This window comes from Tachyglossus aculeatus, chromosome 5, assembly GCF_015852505.1.
Source record: "Tachyglossus aculeatus isolate mTacAcu1 chromosome 5, mTacAcu1.pri, whole genome shotgun sequence".
In the NCBI taxonomy this organism is placed as follows: domain Eukaryota; kingdom Metazoa; phylum Chordata; class Mammalia; order Monotremata; family Tachyglossidae; genus Tachyglossus; species Tachyglossus aculeatus.
The window spans coordinates 73681325-73703003 of record NC_052070.1 but is presented as its reverse complement, the minus strand read 5'-3'; the positions used below and the strand labels follow the sequence as shown (position 1 = coordinate 73703003).

The 21679-nt window shown below is 47.0% G+C and overlaps 1 protein-coding gene across 1 annotated transcript in view; it reads right to left on the bottom strand.

The window, feature by feature from the left end:
* Positions 1-12257, bottom strand: part of CD276 (CD276 molecule) — a 60197-nt gene extending 47940 nt beyond the window's left edge. Inside the window, exon 1 of the mRNA XM_038747119.1 lies at positions 12048-12257. The gene's annotated coding sequence lies outside the window, so the exon portion shown is untranslated. The remainder of the gene's footprint in view (positions 1-12047) is intronic.
* Between the last annotated feature and the right edge of the window lie 9422 nt (positions 12258-21679).

Here is a 21679-nt window from a genome sequence, read left to right as displayed (position 1 = left end):
AAGGAGCTTGCAGTCTGTATGGGGAGACAGACATTAAAATATATAGGTAACAGATATGTACATAAGTGCTGTGAGGCCAAGAGTAAAGTTCCAAGTACATAGGTGATGCTGAAGAAAGAGGGAATAGAGAAAAAGAAGGCTTCATCAGGGAAGGGAACTAGGAGGAGATGAGATTTTAGTAAGGTTTTGAAAGTGGGCAGAATGGTGGTCTGCCGGATATGAAGGGGAAGGGAGTTTTGGGCCAGAGGGAGGATGTGGGCAAAGGGTCAGTGGTGAGATAGGTGAGGTTGAAGTACAGTGAGTAAGTTGGCATCTGTAGGAGCAAAGTATACAGTTTGGGTTGTAATAAGAAATCAGTGAGGTAAAATAGGAGGGGGCGAATTGACTGAATGTTTTGAAGCTGATGGTAAGTACTTTCAGCTTGATGTAGAGCTGTATAGACAACTATTGGGGGTCTTAAGGAGTGGGGAGATGTGGACTATACAATTTTTAGAAAAATGATCAAGACAATGAAGTATGGACTGGAGTGGGGAAGGAAAAGGGAAGCAAGGAGGTCAGCGAGGAGGCTGAAGCAGTTGTCAAGACAAGATATGATGTGCTTGATTCAGCATGGTAATAGTTTGGATAGTAATGATGTTATTTATTAAGCACTTACCATGTGTCAGCCACTGTTCTAAGCACTAAGGAAGATACAAGTTAATCATGTCAGACAGAGTCCCTGTCCCACCTGGGGCTCACTGCATAAGTAGGAAGGAGAAAGGGTATTTAGCCCCCATTTTGCAAATGAGGAAACTGAGGCATGGAGAACTCAAGTGACTTGCTCAAGTTCACATAGCAAAGAAGTAGCAGAGCCAGGATTAGAACCCAAATCCTTCTACTCCCATGTCTGTGCTCTTTCCACTAGGCCATGCTGCTTCTGCCTGGATGGAGAGGAAATGACAGATTTTAGCAATGTTGCTAAATGTTGTGAAGGTTGAACTGACACGATTTGGTGATCATATTTCTGGGTTGAATGAGAGAGATGAGTTGAAGATAATGACATGGTCTTGGGCTTGTGAGATATGGAGGATGGTGGTGTTGTCTACAAAGATGGGAAAGACAGAGGGAGGCCACGGTTTGGGTGGGATGATGAGGAATTCTGTTTTAGACATTTTTTTTGAGGTTTACGGGGGACATACCAGTAACAATGTCCTGAAGGCAGGAGGAAATGCGAGATGCGTCCGGGCAGAGAAGCTGACTTCTGATGAAACTAAGATAACCAAGAATCTAGTGGGATTTGTAGTCTCAGATGATGCCCGGATCCCTTAATGGCATCATTCTTTTTCTTTTTTTTTCTTTTTATGGTATTTGTTAAGTGCTTTCTATGTTTCAGGCACTTTTCTAAATGCTGGGGTAGACACAAGGTAATCAGGTTGGACACAGCCCAGGTCCCACATGGTGCTCACAGTCTCAATTCCCATTTTACAGATGAGGGAACTGAGGCACAGAGAAGTTAAGTGATTTGCCCAAGCTCACAGCAGACAAGTGGCAAAGCTGGGACTAGAATCCATGTCCTTCTGACTCCCAGACTCATGCTCTATCAACTAGGGCAAACTGCTTCTCCTGCATCATTCATTCATTCAAATATATTTATTGAGTGCTTACTGTGTGCAAAGCATCATGGTGCCTTGATCCTTTTGGTTCCCTAAAGAGAAGCTCACAGTGTGGTCAGTGTTCTCCAGATCTTCCAGGTGGATGGACAGAGATCTATGGGGAGAATGGACTTTGGAGAAACTCAGCAGTTCACCCAACCCAATGCTACATGAAAAATATACTATTCTTCTGGAGATTCACCCTGGAGATGATGAAATTCCACAGTCTCTTTCCCTTTATGCAACTCTTCCTACCTCCAGTTCCTAAAGCAGGGCTACCCCCTTTACCCCCTCTTCCTCTGCCTGGTCTCCCACCCCTCCTCAGCCGACAACAATGAGAAGTAGCTTGGCCTAACGGAAAGAGAACAAGCCTTGGGAGTCAGAGGACCTGAATTCTAATCCTGGCTCCATTATTTGTCTTCTGTGTGACCTAGGGCAAGTCACTTTACTTCTCTGTGTCTCAGTTCCCTCATCTGTAAAATGGGGATTATGACTGTGAGCCCCATGTGTGACAGGGACTATGTCCAACCTGGTATGCTTGTATCCATCTGTTCTCCCTTTTACTTAGACTGTGAGCTCCACCAGTCTAAGTAGAAGGGAGAACAGATGGATACAAGCATATCAGGTTGGACATAGTCCCTGTCACACATGGGGCTCACAGTCTTAATCCCCATTTTACAGAGTCCCACATGAAACCTGATTGTCTTGTATCTACCTCAGCACTTGGTGCAGTGCCTGGCACATAGTAAGCACTTAAATACCATTTAAAAAAAAATAGCATCCCTCTCACAGGGCTCACTTTGGAGTATGAAACCAAGGAGACAAACAAGACATCTCCAGTCCCAACCTCAGGAAGGAAGATGGTGAGGCTGGAGTAGTTGGAAGGGGAAAAGGGCTGAGAGGGCAAAGGTTGGAGTGGGTAGTCCCTGTGACTTGGGAAACCTACTCAGCTTGGCTCTCTTCCACATTCCTGGAATGCTCCTTTACACAGGCTGTATTTTCACACAAGGAGAGGGTTTGGTTGGGGCGGCAGGGGTACCCAGAGTCTACCTCATTAGTTAGCTCCAGACTGAAAAGCTCCCTGATTGGTTGCCATACCCCCTCCCCACTTCCATGTGAGCCTCTGCCTATTCCCTTAGTAACCACTTTGATGAGCTGAACATCTCTCCAGGGGGCAGTTCCCAACAAAGCCTCAGTCACCATCTGTCCTGGTGCCTGGGAAGGTTGAATTATTTCTCCCTCTGCTCTGGGAAAGGAGGAGGGGCCAAAGAATGGGAGAGGGAGAGAAGGGGGAAGAGGACGAAGAAGGGAAAGAAGGGAGGGAGAAGAGGAGCAGATGTCAGGACCCACTGATCCACACCATCTGTCAACAGCAGCAGAACTAATGATCAAACGATGAATGGTATTTATTGAGTGCTGAGCACTGAGCTAGGCACTTGGGGGAGGACTTGAGAAGTATGTGGCCTAGTGGAAGAGCTCCCCCTTCTAGACTGTGAGCCTGTTGTTGGGTAGGGACCGTCTCTATATGTTGCCAACCTGTACTTCCCAAGTACTAAGTACCATGCTCTGCACACAAGTACTCAATAAATATGATTGAATGAATGAATGAATGGCTATAAGCCTCATGTGTGTCCAACCCGATTAGCTTGCACGTATCCCAGTGCTCGATACAGTGCCTGGAAAAATGTAAGTGCTTAACAAATGCCATAAAAAAATAGAGTTAGTAGATGTGTTCCCTGCCCACAAGGGGCTGAATCTAGAGGGGGAGACAGAGATTAAAAGGGAAATGGGAGACTAATAAAGATCTGCACTAAAGATAAGGATCTGTGCTGTGGGGGTGGGGGTGGGATGAGTATAAAAGTGCTTAAAGGTTATAAACCAAAATAGTTGGGGAATGTAAAAGGGAGGGTGAATGGGAGAAATAAGGCCCCAATGGGGGAAGACCTTTTAGAAGAGGTGTGGGGTTTTATAGTGGGGCTTTGAAAGTGGGGCCTTTCACTCTCCCACTATAGAGGAAGCAGGGAGCTTTACTGCCCCACCTACCCCCAGGGGTTAATTTCACCATTAAAAGCATTGCCTTCAAAACAGAACTCCTTATCTTCTGACCCAAACCCTCCCCTCCCCCTGACAGTCCCATCACTGTACACAGCACCACCATCCTCCCTGTCTCACAAGGCTATAACCTTGGCATTTTTCTTGACTCATCTCTCTTGTTCAACCCACATATTCAATCTGTCACCAAATCCTGTGGGTTCAACCTTCATAAAATCTCTAAAATCCACCCTTTCCTCTCTACCCAAACTGCTGCCACATTAATCCAAGTACTTATCCTATACGGCCTTGACTAACGCATCAGTATCCTTGTTGATTTCCTTGCCCCCTGTCTCTCCGCACTCCAGTCCATATTTCGCTCTGTTTCCCAAATCAGTTTTCTACAAAACCATTCAGTCCATGTTTCCCCACTCCTCAAGAACATCCAGTGGTTGTCCAACCACCTCCACATGAAACAGAAATTCCTTACCATCGACTTTAAAGCACCCCAGAAAGGGTGTAGGACAATAGTCAAATCAGCATATGACAAGTCCCTGGACAACTGTAGTGGCCATTTGGATGGAGTGGAAAGCAGGGATCTGTGAAATGCTGGAAAGGAAAAACCAACAGGATTCACCAAGACTGGATGTGCGAGTTAACAGAGATTGGGAAACCAGCTGATTCATTCATTCATTCATTCAATCGTATTTATTGAGCGCTTACTGTGTGCAGAGCACTGTATTAAGTGCTTGGGAAGTACAAGTTGGCAACACATAGAGACGGTCCCTACCCAACAGTGGGCTTACAGTCTAGAAGGTGATGCCAAGGTTAAGGGCTTCACAGACTGAGAACGCTATACTGAATGACTTCCGGGGGCCTAACAAGTTCTGAATCTGTTCTTCTTCCCCTCTGAAAGGCCACATCTTTCTCCCAGATTTTCTTCAAGTTTTTATCCCTTCCAAACAGACCAGAGCCAACTGAAATCCCTACATTTATTCTCCAGAATTGGGAGGCAAAACACAAACTAAAAGGAGACAATTAAAATACTAAACTGCTTCAACATTCCCCAGGCATACATGTGGACTCAGTGACTAGATATTATTGCTAATTCTGAATACTGAAGAGAAAGATTTTGAGATTTTAAAAAAGGCCAAAACCCCTACAGAGAGCAAATTAACCACCAGCAGGAAAAGCCTGCAGAGCCAGAGAAATTCCACCACAGAGTCAGTACCACAAGCCTGACTCTCATCCTGCTTCCTCTTGCGACCAGAAAATTCTGGAGAAGGGCAACCTTAGAATACTCCTAACTCCTTACTGCCAGAGACCTCCAAAGGTCATATAAACCAATCATTCCATAGTATTTTTTGAGCACTTACTCTGTGCAGAGCACTACACTAAGCGCTTGAGTTGGTAGACATGATTCTTGCCCTCAAGGAACTTACAATGTAGCCGGGGAGACAGAAACTAAAATAAATCACAGGTAGGGGGAAGCAACTGAGATTAAAGAAATGGACGTAAGTACCACTAGGATGTGGGGAGTGAGTACCTAAGTGCTCAGGTAGAGCCAAAGTGCTGGATTGGCAGTAGAAGGGGAAATAGGGTGGAGAGATGAGAGATAAATCAGGGAAACTGACTGGAGTAAATGTGATTTCAAAAGGGGAGAAGAATGATTGGGAGAATGACAAATGAATGAAGAATGATGGGGAGAAGAATGATGTGAAGAGGGAGATGCCTAGGAGCAAAGTTAATGGAGACACATTTTATTTCTTGCCCTGCAAAAATCATTCCTTGCCGTGAGCAAGAATCTAAGGTCAAAGCTCCTCCTTCTCTTTTAGAGCTTTTCCTCCAACAATCTCTCTTAACCTTTGATTTTTCAACTTAAGGGGGAGAAAAAAAAACCTAAGCCCATAAAAATCGATTATTTTTTCCCCAAATGTTTTCATTGTGAAGAAAGCAAATAGTGTTTAGTATCTTGCCCAGCAGCTCCCTGTTGCATGACCTGCTGGCCAGTCCAGAGGCCTAGTGAGCTCCCAGACCTCCCAAAGGGGCAGGACCTCTGTTATCTACACTGTAGAAGAAACCAAAAAGTCCCACCTTGGAGTCTAGCCCATAGGTTCACTTGCCTATCCTCAGCATGTATAATAACAATAATCATCATCTTCATCATCAACGTCATCATAATAATATTTGCTAAGCACTACTATGTGCCAAACACTCTACTAAGTGCTGGGGTAGATACAAGAAATTCAGGTCAGACACAGTCCCTGTCCCAACCAGGGTTCACATTCTAAGTACAAGGGAGGACTTGTACTGAATCTCCATTTTACAGATGAGGAAACTGGAGCACAGAGAAGTTAAGTGACTTGCCCATGATCACACAGGAGGCAAATGGCAGAGCCGGGATTAGAACACAGGTCCTCTGACTTCCAGACCCATGTTCTTTCCCCTGGACCCCACTCCTTCTCTGTGAGTGTGTATTTAAATATAGACACATTGCTTGCATCTGTTAAATATATTTATCAATCTATTTTATCCATATTACATGCAGCATAATATTATTCATTGCGATACACAATATGATACATTGAAATCCAATTCAGATACACTAAAACAAAGGCTATTGTGTAGGTGGGTAGAGGGAGAGATACTTGATATTCCAGGAGAATGCACATTTGCCTGGAATGCTGTGGAGCAGAGCCAGATCCAGGTTGTGAGGAGAGTCTTCATTTTTGCCAGTGACTACTGCTGTCAGGTGTCTGTATATCTCACTTTCCCACTCGCTGCTCTCTCATCCTATCTCTGTGGCTAGGGTCAGAGTGGGGTTCTCTATCATATTTATCACCTGTAAGCCAGAGTGTAGTTTCCAGTGGTCCCCTTCTGCAGCCCCCAGCCTCTGAGCCTGGCATCACCCCTTTTAGACTGTAAGCCCACTGCTGGGTAGGGACTGTCTCTATATGTTGCCAACTTGTACTCCCCAAGCGTTTAGTACAGTGCTCTGCACACAGTAAGTGCTCAATAAATACGATTGATGATGATGATGATGATCACCAGCCCTTGGGAGCACATTAAGGAGACTCTGATCAGCTCTAGCCAACCCTCCTCCATCCTCCTGGGCTTCCTAAGGCCAACTGGGCAACAGCCAGCCTGAAACCAACCACTGCGGGGGAGTGAGCTTCTGGTGACCTGCCAGTCCATGTAGGTGGCAGCTAAGGAGAGAGTAAGGTGGTATCTGGGCTCTTCCCTGCCAGGGAAGAGCTAGAGACTTTCCAGCCTGGTCTCACTTCAACTCAGCTCATCCCCTTTCCTCTCACCAAGCAGAAACTCCTGACCAATGGCTTTAAATCCCTCAGTCAGCCCACCCACTCTAATGTATCCACTCTCTTCTCCCACTACCACACCAGTCTGCACACTTTGTTTCTCTCTAGCTCTCCTACTTGCTGTGCCTTGTATACTCACACTTTCCCTCCTGCCTGGAACTCCCTCCCCTTACAAATTCAATAGACTACCCTCTGCCTACCATCAAAGTCCTTCTGAAATCACATCTCCTCTAGGAGGCCTTCCAGGATTAATCTGTCATTTCCTCATTCATCCATTCATATTTATTGACTGCTTCCTGTGTGTAAAGCACTGTACTAAGTGCTTACCTCACTTTAAAGAGAAGCAGCATGGCTTAGTGGATACAGCATGGGCCTGGGAGTCAGAAGGACCTGGGTTCTAATCCCGGCTCTGCCACTTTGCTGTGAGGCCTTAGGCAAGTCACTTCACGTCTCTAAGCCTCAGTTCCCTTATCTGTAAAATAGGGATAAGGGTGTTAGCCCTTTTTGGGACAGGGGAAACCTGATTAACTTGTATCTACCCCAGTGCTTAGAACAATGTTTGGCACATAGTAAGCACTTAACAAGTACCGTAATTATTATTATTATATCCTCCAACTGCCATTTCAACCTTTGCTGCCACCTAAGCACATAAGTACGCACAACCCCATTGGCAATTGTGTATATATCTTCATACTCTATTATTTCCTCATTTGGAATTTAAGTGCCTTCTGCCCTACTACACTGTAAACTCCTTGAAGGCAGGGACCACGTAATTTTATTCTACTCTCCCAAGCATCTAGCACAGTCCTCTAGACAGTAAACTTGTGGGCAGGGAACATTTCTACCAACTCTGTTATATTGTATTCTCCCAAGCTCTTTGTACAGTGTTCTGCACATAGTAAGCGCTCAATAAATACCAGTGATTCACTGACTGACCCCCCTTTCCTTCACCCAGAGAAACCCCACATCGAAACAGCACAGCCCAACTCATCTGAGAATAGAGGGCAGCATCAAGCAACTGAGTGGGTTCTTGCAGTTTATCTCCCACCCGACTACCTTAAAAAGTTGTATTGGATGGGAAGTCTCCCCTGAACTCTCCTTTCTCCATCCTTCCGGAGAAGTAGCATGGCTTAGTGGAAAGAGCATGGGCCTGTGAGTCAGTACGTGTTTAACAAAAACTAATGTTACTAATATTTTTTAAATGATTATTATTATCATCATTATTATTATTACTACTATTATTCCTCTCTCATTGTAAATCTAAAGTACCAGAAGAACTGGCTCCCATGAGGAAGCGAGCAATGGACATAGGGCTACCTCTCAGGCCCTGTCATCCTGTTTCCCCCAGCCCTTGATTGTAGTCCGCAGCAAACTGGCTAAGCCACAGGGCCAGGAGCTCATCCTATAAAGGAGAAACCCATTAGTGCGTCAGCTAGTGTGAGGTGGGGAAGAATGAGACATCTGTGCTGGAGAAGCTGGGAAGTGGGGCTGTGGGATGAAACGTGGAAGGTGTCAGTTACACCTCTAGGAACCCAAACCACAAGCCAGGCGTGTTCAGAATGTGCCCTTTGATTACCTAGAAGTGGGAGGAGGGAAGAGAAGCCGAGGATGAATACAGGGGACAGCAAGTACTCCAAAGACATTCCACATGTTAAAAAACAGTCCAGGCAAAAACTGTTTGACTGAACCCAGCTTGGACCTCTAAGGCAGAAGGGTCTCAGAAAGACAATCAGCCATCCATGAGAAGCAGCATGGCTCAGTGGAAAGAGCCCGGGCTTGGGAGTCAGAGGTCATGGGTTCTAATCCCAGGTCCACCACTTGTCAGCTGTGCGACTTTGTGCAAGTCACTTTACTTCTCTGTGCCTCAGTTCCCTCATCTGTAAAACGGGGATGAAGACTGTGAGCCCCATGTGGGACAACCTGATAATCCTGTATACCCCCCCAGGACTTAGAACAGTGCTTGGCACATAGTAAGAGCTTAACAAATGCCATCATTAGTATTATTATCATTATCCAGAGACAAAAGACAGCTGCCACTTGGCAAGGGCTCTGAAGTCGGTGTGTGGATGCGAAGAAATTGACTCCCACCTCCTCCTGCAGACATTCCCAGATTATCTTTCTCCTCCCCCAGCTCACCCTTCCTCCTACTACCTCAGCACTCATGCATTCAGCCACCCCTTCTCACAGCTCTTATGCACTTTCATTAATTCACTTATCCATCTTTCCACTCTCTTCTTATACCAAACGTAATATCATCCTACATGTAAATAATTGTGTCTGTCGTTCCAGTTAGGTTATAAGCATACTGTGGGCAGATTTCTTGCCTTGCCATTTACCTCTATTGTCCCCCTTCCCCAAGTGCTCAGTACAGGGTTCTGTACACAAAAGGTGCTCAATAAAAGAACAGTTACTGGTCCCAGAACCTCAGCAATTAGTTTTCTATAAGGTTTGGGTAGACAGTCAAATTTATAGAGCTAAAACTATAAGGATTGCTCAGGGAAGGAGCTGATTAACTTGTGACTTTTTCTCTATCTCCCCTCCTGCCACCCCCATCTCTGAATCCCTCCCACCTCCTTTCAGTCTCCCTATAATTTAGAGATTTCCCCTCCTCTAGGCTGTAAGCTCCTTGTGGACAGGGATCGTATAGGTCAACTCTAATGTACTGCACTCTCCCAAGCATTTAGTACAGTGCTTAGGCATACAGTAAGCCCTTAATAAACCGAATGATTGATAGAGTGAATGATTATGGCTCCATCCTTTACCCCTCTCCTTTTTTCCACCTTCCTCTGAACTTTCTCCTATCTCTTTCCATCACTCTTCCTCTCCTTGCCTCTAGTCCCTAGCTCCACAACCCCAAACCACCTCATTTTCTCTCTCCTCCACCTTGCCCAGAATAAAGAGCTTTCTGACTACCGGGATGCTTGCTTTTCATGCTATACTCTGAGGTTCAGTGACTCTGTGCTCTCAATGCTTCCTCAGGTTCCACCCCATCCCACAAACCTCTAGCCTCACAGGGCTGGACTCAACCCCAGTTTCTCAACAGAGGCTGAGGTGAGGATGGAGAAAAGGGGATACGGAAGGCAAGGGGAAATGGATTAAAGGAGAAGAGTGATCTCAGAAGCACAAAGAAGAGAAATTCCCTAGGGAATCTTCGACACGTCAATTAAGGAGAGGGTCAATAGTGCATTAGGTGCTGGATTGACTCCAGAGCTAGAACCATCAAGCACTTAGTACAGTGCTCTGCACACAGTAAGCGCTCAATAAATATGATTGATTGATTGATCTCCCCTCTTCCTCCTACCCACAATTCAAAATTTAAAAAAAAAATCAACAAGGGGCCCTCATTCATTCATTCAATCATATTTACTGTGTACAGAGCACTGTACCAAGAGCCTGGACAAGAACGACACAACAAAAAACAGTGACATTCCCTGCCCAAATGAGCTTTCAGTCTTGGGGGGAGACAGACATCAATACAAATAAATAAAATTACAGATATGTACATAAGTGTTGTGGGGCTGGGAAGGGGAAAGAGCAAAGGGAGCAAGTCGAGGCAATGCAGAAGGGAGTGGGAGATGAGGAAAAGTGGGGCTTAGTTTGGAAAGGCCTCTTGGAGGAGATGGGCCTTCAATTAGGCTTTGGGGGGGTGGGGAGTAATTATCTGTCAGATTAGAGAGAGGGTGTTCCAGGCCAGAGGAAGAATTTAAGATAAGGGTCCAACTTTCTCACCCTGGAGAAAGTCTGCTTAGCTTGCAAAGGAAAGGTGATAGATTGATTTGGGATTTTTGAGAGATAAGGGCGGGGCTGTGCGCTCCCGCGTGTGTGTGTGTGTGTGTGTGTGTGTGTGTATATAAAGTGAGTGTATTGGATTAACGTGTGATTTTTGAGGGGTGGGGCAGGGCTGCGTGCATGTGTGCACGCAAAGTGAGTGTACAGGATTGATGTATGATTTTTGAAAGGTGGTGGAGGGGCAACATCTGGGTGTGTTTGTGTGCACAAAGTGAGTGTACTGGATTGATGTGTGATTTTTCAAAGGTGGGAGTGGGGCTGTGTGTGTGTGTGTGTGTGTGTGTGTGTGTGTGCGCGCGCAAAGTAAATGTACTGGATTGATGTGTGGTTTTTGAGAGGTGGGGGCGAGAGGGAGATGGAGGAAGTCACCGGTCGGCACTCTTTCCCTTAACCTCAACTGCCGAGACCCCAAACCTCTCGCCACTACGGCCTCCTTTGTGCCCGGGCCGGCTCCTGTCCCTGCCCCTGCCACTGCCAGGGAATGTTCCCTTTAACTGAACCATTGGAAACAAAAGCCCTCCCCTGCCTTACTCGGCACGGTGGTTTCTTGCGCCCCCTTTCCCCACCCTTGCCCGCCCCCCAGGTTCTGGCCCCAGTCCCTGTCTGGCCCCCCGTCCCCTCTCCAGCCGGGCCCCAGCCCAGAGCCCCTGATCGCAGCTCCCTGGCCAGACCCGGCCGCAGACCCCTGCCCAGCCCATGATCGTAGCCCCCTGCCCAAGCCCTCTGTCCAGCCCCTGATCGCAGCCCCCTGTCCAAGCCCCCTGCCCAGTCCCTGATCGCAGCCCCCAACTCAGCCCCTGTCAATCAATCAATCAATCAATCGTATTTATTGAGCGCTTACTGTGTGCAGAGCACTGTTCTAAGCGCTTGGGAAGTACAAGTTGGCAACATATAGAGACAGTCCCTACCCAACAGTGGGCTCACAGTCTAAAAGGGGGAGACAGAGCACAAAACCAAACGTACTAATAAAATAAAATAAATAGAATAGATAGGTACAAGTAAAATAGAGTAATAAATATGTACAAACATATATACATACATACAGGTGCTGTGGGGAAGGGAAGGAGGTAAGATGGGGGGGATGGAGAGGGGGACGAGGGGGAGAGGAAGGAAGGGGCTCAGTCTGGGAAGGCCTCCTGGAGGAGCGCTTAGTACAGTGCTCTGCACACAGTAAGCGCTCAGTACATACGATTGAATGAATGAATGCCCAGCCCCGGCCGCAGCCCCCTGCCCAGCCCGTAGCCCCAGCGGGCCGGACAATGGCCACGTGAGCACTTACCCTGCAAGGGCCCGGGCCCGGGCGGCCGCTGCCCCGGTGATGACGGCGCGGGGGGCTCTTGGACCACTCCCCACGGGCCCCTTCTCTCCTCCTACGGCCGCCCGGCAGTTGGCATCGCTCTCACCTCCTTTTGCAGGGCAGGGGCAAGCGAGGCGGAGGGGGCGAGGGCGAGCCCAGAGCAAGCGCCCCTGCGGGGGCATCGACGGACGGCTTCGGGGGCGGGGGCAGGGGCCGGGCCCTGGCCACCGTGGGGAATGATGTCATCGCCAGCCCCGGGGCCGAAAGTGGAGCGGGATTGGTTCTTGCTGCTTCCTGCTGGAGCCCCGGCTCGGGATTTGGGGGAACGGGCCCCCCCGGGCTGGAGAGAGGAGGGGCAGATCCGCGGCAAGGCAACGGCTGACGGGCAGGCCCTTGCGCGGAGCCAGATGGGCCGGACCTCTAGGGGAGTCTAGGCAACAACGCTTCCATAATAATAATAATGATGATGGCATTTATTAAGAGCTTACTATGTGCAAAGCACTGTTCTAAGCGCTGGGGAGGTTACAAGGAGATCAGGTTGTCCCACGGGGGGGCTCACAGTCTTCATCCCCATTTTACAGACGAGGGAACTGAGGCACAGAGAAGTTAAGTGACTTGCCCAAAGTCACACAGCTGACAATTGGCAGAGCCGGGATTCGAACCCATGACCCCTGACTCCAAAGCCCGTGCTCTTTCCACGGAGCCACGCCGCTTCTCATCCCCACGCTGCTTCCATCCCCCCTCTTCACTTTCTCGACATCACATCTCCTCCAAGAGGCCTTCCCCGATTAATTCTGCTCTCCCCAAGGATTCCCCCCAACGACCACCTCCACCCTCCCGCACCCCCTGAGCCCCATGTGAAGTCGCAAAAACCCCCAGGGCTTGGGCACGTACACCACGGAGCCTATTACTTCAGCACTAACTCATTTAGATAGACAGCACCCCCTTGGTCTCCGATTCTCCCGCCCAGAACCATCTGTACATTAATAATAATAATAATAACGGTATTTGCTAAGCACTTACTGTGTGCCATGCACTGTTCTAAGAACTGGGGTGGATACAAGCAAAGCAGTTTGGACACAGTCCCTGCCCCACGTGGAGCTCACAGACTCAATCCCCATTTTACAGATGAGGTAACTGAGGCACAGAGAAGTGAAGTGACTTGCCCAACATCACACAGCAGACAAGTGTTAGAGTGGGGATTAGAACCCATGACCTTATGACTCCCAGGACCGTGCTCTCTCCACCACGCCATGCTTAGTGTCTGTCTCCTGGGCTAGAAGGAAAGGACCAGTTTTACCAACAGTCATCCTTCCCCAAGGCCTTTGCTCTGTACACTGTAGGTACTCAGTAAATACTGTTGCTCGATTTTGATTTGTTCTTCCTCCTACTCCCACTATTAGTACATGTATTATTATTAAGCACTTACTATTTGTCAAGGACTGTTCTGAGCTCTGGGATAGGTACAATCAGGTCAGAAACTGTCCCTGTCTCACATGGGGCTCGCAGTCTAAGTAGGAGGTAGGACAGGTACTGAATCCGCATTTTATAGTTGAGGAAACTGAGGTACAGAGAATTTAAGTGACTTTCCCAAAGTCACAAAGCAGGTAACTAGTGGAGCTGGCATTAGAACCCAGGTCCTCTGACTCACAGGCTTGGGATCTTACCACTAGGCAACACTGCTTTACGTTTGTGATCACCTGTCTCCATTAGATAAATACGATAAATATATCAATCAATCAATCAATCAATCAATCGTATTTATTGAGCGCTTACTATGTGCAGAGCACTGTACTAAGCGCTTGGGAAGTACAAATTGGCATCACATAGAGACAGTCCCTACCCAACAGTGGGCTCACAGTCTAAAAGGGGGAGACAGAGAACAGAACCAAACATACCAACAAAATAAAATAAGTAGGATAGAAATGTACAAGTAAAATAAATAAATAAATAAATAAATAGAGTAATAAATATGTACAACCATATATACATATACACAGGTGCTGTGGGGAAGGGAAGGAGGTAAGACGGGGGGATGGAGAGGGGGACGAGGGGGAGAGGAAAGAAGGGGCTCAGTCTGGGAAGGCCTCCTGGAGGAGGTGAGCTCTCAGCAGGGCCTTGAAGGGAGGAAGAGAGCTAGCTTAATATCTAAAATATCGTATTTTAGATATGATAAATAAATTATCGTTATATAAAATATATATATATCGTTATGATAAGGTAAATTTATCATTAGATAAATCAATAAATGTGATTGATGATGATTATGATGATCAGATCTTAAGCTCCTTGAAAGCAGGGAACCTTTGTTTTGTTTCTCTCTCCAGCACTTAGTGTAATGTTCTGGACTCAGATGCTCAATAAGTATCTTTGAATCATATGGCTGACTGCAATGCCCTATACTGGTCTTCTAAGAGAGGTGCTGGCCTCAGATCCCGAGCACTTATGCACATATCTATACATTATTTATTTATATTAATGATTAATGTCAGTCTCCCCCTCTAGACTGTAAGCTCATTGTGGCCGGGGAACATTTCTACCCATTCTGTTGTACTTTCCCAAGTGCTTAGGACAGTGCTCTGCACATAGTAAGCACTCAATAAAAGCCATTGATTGATTAATTGATTGATTGATATCTGGGGCTTTTGATACTGGTCTGGGACCAGCTGAGATCGGGTATCCCAGGCTTTTGAATTTGACTTTGCGCTAGGTATCCACGGAAATCTCTCATTTGCATAACCCCCCCAGGGTGAATGAATACAACTTGTAATTATTTCAGTGCTTGTTTTATCAGTTGTTACTACTGAAAACATGAAAGATGGTCATTCGAGTCGTCATCATCATCAATCGTATTTATTGAGCGCTTACTGTGTGCAGAGCACTGTACTAAGCACTTCGGAAGTACAAGTTGGCAACATATAGAGACAGTCCCTACCCAACAGTGGGCTCACAGTCTATAAGGGGGAGACGGAGAACAAAACCAAACATACTAACAAAATAAAATAAATAGAATAGATATGTACAAGTAAAATAAATAAATAAATAAATAAATAGAGTAATAAATATGTACAAACATATATACATATATACAGGTACTGTGGGGAAGGGAAGGAGGTAAGATGAGGGGATGGAGAGGGGGACGAGGGGAAGAGGAAGGAAGGGGCTCAGTCTGGGAAGGCCTCCTGGAGGAGGTGAGCTCTCAGTAGGGCCTTGAAGGGTGGGCAGAGGGAGGGCATTCCAGGCCCAGCGGATGACGTGGGCCAGGGGTCAATGGCGGGACAGGCGAGAACGAGGTACAGTGAGGAGATTAGCGGCAGAGGAGAGGAGGGTGCGGGGTGGGCTGTAGAAGGAGAGAAGGGAGGTGAGGTAGGAGGGGGCGAGGTGATGGAGAGCCTTGAAGCCCAGGGTGAAGAGTTTCTGCCTGATGCGCAGATTGATTGGTAGCCACTGGAGATTTTTGAGGAGGGGAGTAACATGCCCAGAGCGTTTCTGGACAAAGACAATCCGGGCAGCAGCATGAAGTATGGATTGAAGTGGGGAGAGACACGAGGATGGGAGATCAGAGAGAAGGCTGATACAGTATGAGTCCATACCATATGGACCATACCATATGGTATGAGTCCACACCATATTCATTTTCCTACCACAGCCACTGCATGACAGGCTCTGAATAGAGTGAATTCCCCCTTGAAATCCCTCTGTTTCCATATTCTGGAACTCTATCCTCCACCCCTAAGTCCACCTGACAACAGCTTTTCCCGTTTCAAGCCCTCTTTAACTGTTCACCAGAGCTTCCAGTTCCCTAAGCAGTCCTGATACTGGCGAGGAGGGGAACAGTGCCGGCGAGTCCAACCTTCCCGATGACTGGTCCAGCCCCAGCCTAGGCTGCAGGGCTCTAATGTAGAAAACTGGACTATCTGCTACAGCATCATCAGCATCAGCATCATCCGTGGGATTTGGTGAATGTCTACTGACTAAAGGGCATTGAACTGAACACTTTGAGAAGCAGCGTGGCTTAGTTGAAAGAGCAGGAGCTTGGGAGTCAGAGGTCGTGGGTTTTAATCCCAGCTCTGCCACTTGTCAGCTATGTGATCTTAGGCAAGTCACTTAACTTCTCTGTGCCTCAGTTACCTCATCTGTAGACTGGGGATTAAGAGTGTGAGCCCCATGACCTGATTGCCTTATATCTACCCCAGCACTTAGAACAGTGCTTGGCACATAGTAAGTGCTTAACAAATACCAACATTATTATTACATTATAGAAGAAGCCAAACATACAGTCCCTCAAGGATTATGATATAGTAATCTATCATGAACTTGAAGCAGTGTGGTTTAGTGGATAGAGCACGGGCCTCGGAGTCAGAAGGTCAGGGGTTCTGATCCCGGCTCCACTACGTGTCTGCTGTGTGACCTTGGGCAGGTCACAACATCTCTGGGCCTCAGTTCCCTCTATTGTAAAATGGGAATTATGAGTGGGAGTCCCATGTGGGAAATGGACTGTGTCCAACCCGATTAACTTGCATCTTCCCCTGTGCTTAGAACAGTGCTTGGCACATAGTAAGCACTTAACAAGTATTATTATCATTATTATTATTATTATTTAGGCAATTATTGTATTCCCCTGAGTTCTGTTTGCTTCTTTGAATAATGGGAAGAGCAACCTTATTGTCTCCTAGCTTCACAGGCTCCAGTGAGGGTCAATTAGGCTAAATGTACCGGTTGCCATGGAAACAACACTTTCTATAAATATGCAGTGTGGGTGATGTAGCTGACCACAAAAGAATTTTCATGGAGCTAGTGGTTTCCCACCAGTGACCTCCCACCAGTTACCAGTCTCCATTCTGGGAGTTGCCAAACTCTGACTTCTCACAATGGCCTCTGCTGGTGCCAGCCCTTCCCATCCAGAATTGCATCTGGATCTGGGAGTCATGGGGAAAATGAGCTGCATGCCCTGGTGGTCTTGCTGGGGTCTGCCACAGCTGGCCAAAAAAGTCAGTCAGGCAGTCACTCAGTCAACCGTATTTACTGAGCATTTACTGTGTGCAGAGCACTGCACGAAGTACTTGGGAGAGTGCAATATGACACTAAACAGACAACATTCCCTGCCCACAGTGAGCTTACAATCTAGAGGAAGACTGTAAGAAAGAGCATAGGACTGGGCCACCAAAGGAACAGAGTCCTAGCCTGGCTATCAATTTACTCTGTGACTTTAGGCAAAGTGTAAAAACAATAGCTTATGTTCTATGCCTTGCAGCCCAGTGGATGGCTGGACACAGGGATACGATTACTCCACTGAGGATTTCCCAGCTCTGCAACTCTTCCCATTTATTACTGCTGGAGTAAACAGATCAATTCATCTTCAGGAGGAATCTCCAGGGAGCCTTCTTCAGCTGGCCACGAGGCTGCCAGCAGGGAGCTGTGGAGTAAGGGAGAGGAGAGCCAGTTCTGATTTCACACATCTACCTCTCACCCTGGGAGTCCAGATGACAGGATGACTAAAAGATGTCTTGGACACTAGGACGTGACTATATTAAACTATGAGAGATTGTCCTGAACTGCTTTCTCATGCACATGATTGCTACTTTTATATTCCCATGTAATGGCACCAGTGGGGATACCCAATTCCAATTATTATGGTATTGATTAAGTGCTTTGGGTACCTGCAAGAGAATAAGATTAGACACAGTCACTCTCCCAAAAAAGAACTGACATTCTAAGAAGCAGCAAGAGCTGGTGTCTGATGTACAGTCTGATGAGCCTGAGGCACAGAGAGGTTAAGTAACTTGCCTAAGGTTATACAGCAGGCCAGTGGCAGACCTGGAACTAGAACCCAGGTCTCCTGATACCCAGCCCTGAGCTCTGTCCGTTAAATCATGCTGCCTAATCGGCATCCTTAGGCTGTTTCTCTATGGCGCTTGGCTGCCGTATCGGCCCCAGGTTTGTCTAACTCTTTAAAAGAAGCAGGTTGGAGGGAGCTACCTCTAGGAGGTTGAGAAAGCCCTCCCCATCTCCAGCCATCTTAAAGCCAGTAACTGGGGCTGGGAAAGTGAGTGGTTTGCAGTGGGCTGAAGCAATGGCGTTCAAGAGCACTCCCACTGCAGGTCAAACAAATGAGGGTCCCAAGCTGAGGGGAGAAACAACATGGCCCGGTGGAAGAAAACCTCAACTAGGAGTCAGGAGACCTGGGTTCTAATTCCAGCTCTGCCATATGCCTGCTGTGAGAACTTGGGCATGTCATTTAATTTCTTTGTGCCTCCATTTCCTCATCTGTAAAATGAGGATTGAATACCTGTTCTCCATCGCTCTATTTACTGAGTACTTACTGTGTGTACAGCATTGTACTAAGCGCTTGGGAGAATACACTGTAACAGAGTTGATATACTGTTCATTCATTAATTCAATTGTATTTACTGAGTGCTTACTGTGTGCAGAGCAGTGCGCTAAGTGCTTGGGAGATTACAATATTACAATAAACAGTCACATTCACATTTCCTGCCTAAAGCGAGCTTATAGTACAGAGCTGGGGGTACAGACATTAATATAAATAAATTACAGATGTGCACATAAGTGCTGCAGGGCTGAGAGTGGGGGTGAACAGGAGCAAGTCAGGGCAATGCAGAAGGGAGTGAGAGAAGAGGAAAGGAGGGCTTAGTCAGGGAAGACCTCTTGGAGGAGACGTGCCTTGGATAAGGCTTTGAAGGCGGGGAGAGTAATTATCTGTCGGATTTGAGAAGGGAGCATGTTCAGGCCAGAGTCAGGACGTGAACAGGGGTTGGCAGTTAGTTAGACTAGATCAAGGCACAACGAGATGGTTAGCATTGTGAGAAGGTTACAGTTACCTACCCACAAGGGACTAGTCTTACACAAGGGACAGTCTTAGAGAGGAGTTTAATGTCTAAAGTGACTGACCCAATTATCTCGTAACTTCCCCAGTTCTCAGTTGAGTTTTCGGCATATAATAAGGACCTAACAAATACCACAATTCTTTATTCCTATCTATCTACCCTCATCTCTCCCACTTGCACTTAAGTGTGAAAGTTTAGCACCCACTCTCAGCCCCACATCTGGGGGATATTTTAGCACTACAGTGAGTGAAATCAGTCTAGAAAGAAGATGATGGGCTATTTTCAGGATTGATGCATCTGTGTCTCTCAATCAATCAATCAGTGGCATTTATTGAGCACTTACTTTGTGCAGAGAACTGTATTAAGCTTTGGGAGAGCATAATATAACAATGTAACAGACACATTCCCTGCCCACAACATGCTTACAGTCTAGAGGGGGAGACAGACAGTAATATAAATAAAATTACAGATATATACACGTGTCATGGGGCTAGGTGAGGGGATGAATAAAGGAAATAAATCAGGGTGTCGCAGAAGTGAGTGGGAGAAGAGGAAAGGTGGAATTAGTCAGGAAAGGCCTCTTAGAGGAGGTGTGCCTTCAATAAGGCTTTAGAGTGGGGGAGAGTAATTGTCTGTCAGATTTGAGGAGGGAGGGCATTCCAGGCTGGAGGCAGGACACAGGTGAGAGGCCTGTGGTGACACAGGAGAGGTCTGTGGTGAGATAGATGAGATTTAGATACAGTGAGTAGGATAGCATTAGAGGAGCTAAGTATGCAGGCTGGGTTGTAGTAGGAGAGTAATAGGAGGGGGCAAGGTGATTGAGAGCTTCAAAGCTGATGGTGAGGAGTTTCTGTTTGATGCAGAGGTGGATGACAAGATGTCCCTCAGGCTGCCCAGTGGGGCCCTGTGATCTTTAACTAGTGGAACTCTTGGGCTCAGCTGCCAACCCTACCTTAATGTTGGCACTAGATGAGCAGTGGGAGGGTGTGTGGGACCACTGCTTTAGAGTCTCACTGGGGTCAGCGGTATGTCTGGAAGTCAGAGGTTCAATGACTTTGTTCAGCTCCTCCCCTTCATTCCTGCACAGGAATGAAACAGTGCCCAATTCTCCCAAGCCAGGGCCTTCCTTTGGGATTTCTAATGAGACAAGGGTCTTCTTGTTCTCCTGCGCTTTCTCAGCCCCCTGCTTCCCACCACTGCCCACTGTGGGAGGAAGCTGCCTGAAAGACGCTCACTGACTTTTACCAGGATCTAAGGACACAGCCAAGTTAACCAGTGCCCGGGAGCGGGATTGCTACCTGTTTCCCAAGGCCTCCTCTTTTTCCTAGCAGCTTGAGGCCTATGGGCAGGGAATGGCTCACAAGAGCACAGGCTTGTGGGCTCTAATCCCGGTTCTGCCACTTGTCTGCTGTGTGACCGTGGGCAAGTCACTTCACTTCTCTGTGCCTCAGTTTCCTCATCTGTAAGACTGTGAGCCCCATGTGGGACAGAGATTGTGCCCAACCTGAAACCTTGTATCTACTGTAGTGCTTAGAACTGTGCTTGGCACATAGTAAGCACTTAACAAATACCATAATTATTATTAATTATTACTAATAACTCTGTTGTAGCATACTCTCCCAAGTGCTTAGTACAGTGCTCTGCACATAGTAAGTGCTCAATAAATATCATTGATTGATTGGTTGATGGAGGCCAGTAGCGCTGCAGCTACACAGACAACAACAGAGATCAGGACCCAGGGTCTGGGACCCAAAACCCGAAGCTAGAGTCCAGCCCAGCCTTTTTTATGGTATTTGTTAAGGGCTTACTACATGCAGGCACTATTCTAAGTGTTGGGGTAGATACAAGCTAATCAGATTGGACACAGTCCACGTCCCACATGGGGCTCCCAGTCTTAATCCTCAATTTACAGATGAAGTAACTGAGGCACAGACTTGCCCAAGGCCATACAGCAGACAAGTGATGGAGCCAGAGTCAGAACCTAGGTGTTTTGACTCCCAGGACCATGCTCTATTCACTAGGCCACGCTGCTTACTATTTGCCAGGGGCTATAGTAAGCACTGGGGTAGATACAAGCTTATCACGTTGAACACAGTTCCTGTCCCACATGGTGCTTATTCTTATTTCCCATTTTACAGAAAATACAGAAAGGTGGAGTAATGCATTTCTAAGCATCCCAAGCTCCTGAAACTGGCACAATCAGTCACTTAATTGATGGTTTTTAATGCAGTAGCTATTCAATTAATCGATCAATAGTATTTATTGAGCACCTAATGAATGTAGAACCCTGTACCAAGTACTTGGGAGAGTAGAACAGAAGTACAACACACAGGCTAGGCCCTCAAGGAGTTTAAAAATCTATTGGAAAAGACACATGTAAATAATTTACAAATAGGGGTAGCAGGAGAAAGAACAAGGATAAGGAATGGGCAGAGCAGATACGCCACTGGGATGGCAAAGAACCAGAATTTCCCTCCACTGACAAGGTGGCAGATGAAGCAGAAAAGAAGAAGAGAAAGAGGAGGAGAAGATCACTGTAGGGTTACCCAGAGGGGCAGGAAGAACATCTCAAGGAGCCCCATCCTGGCTAGCTCCTCTCCAGCCATCCGGGAAGGTCAGTGTGGGCTGACCCTGAAAGGGCTGCAGCTAAGAACCTACAAGTGGCTTTTCAATGCTGTACTCTAAACTGTCCGAAGGGTTGCCTAATTTCCCTTCCTAAACAAAGCCCAGTGCCCTGGGGAACCATGAATCCAATCATGGGCAGAAACA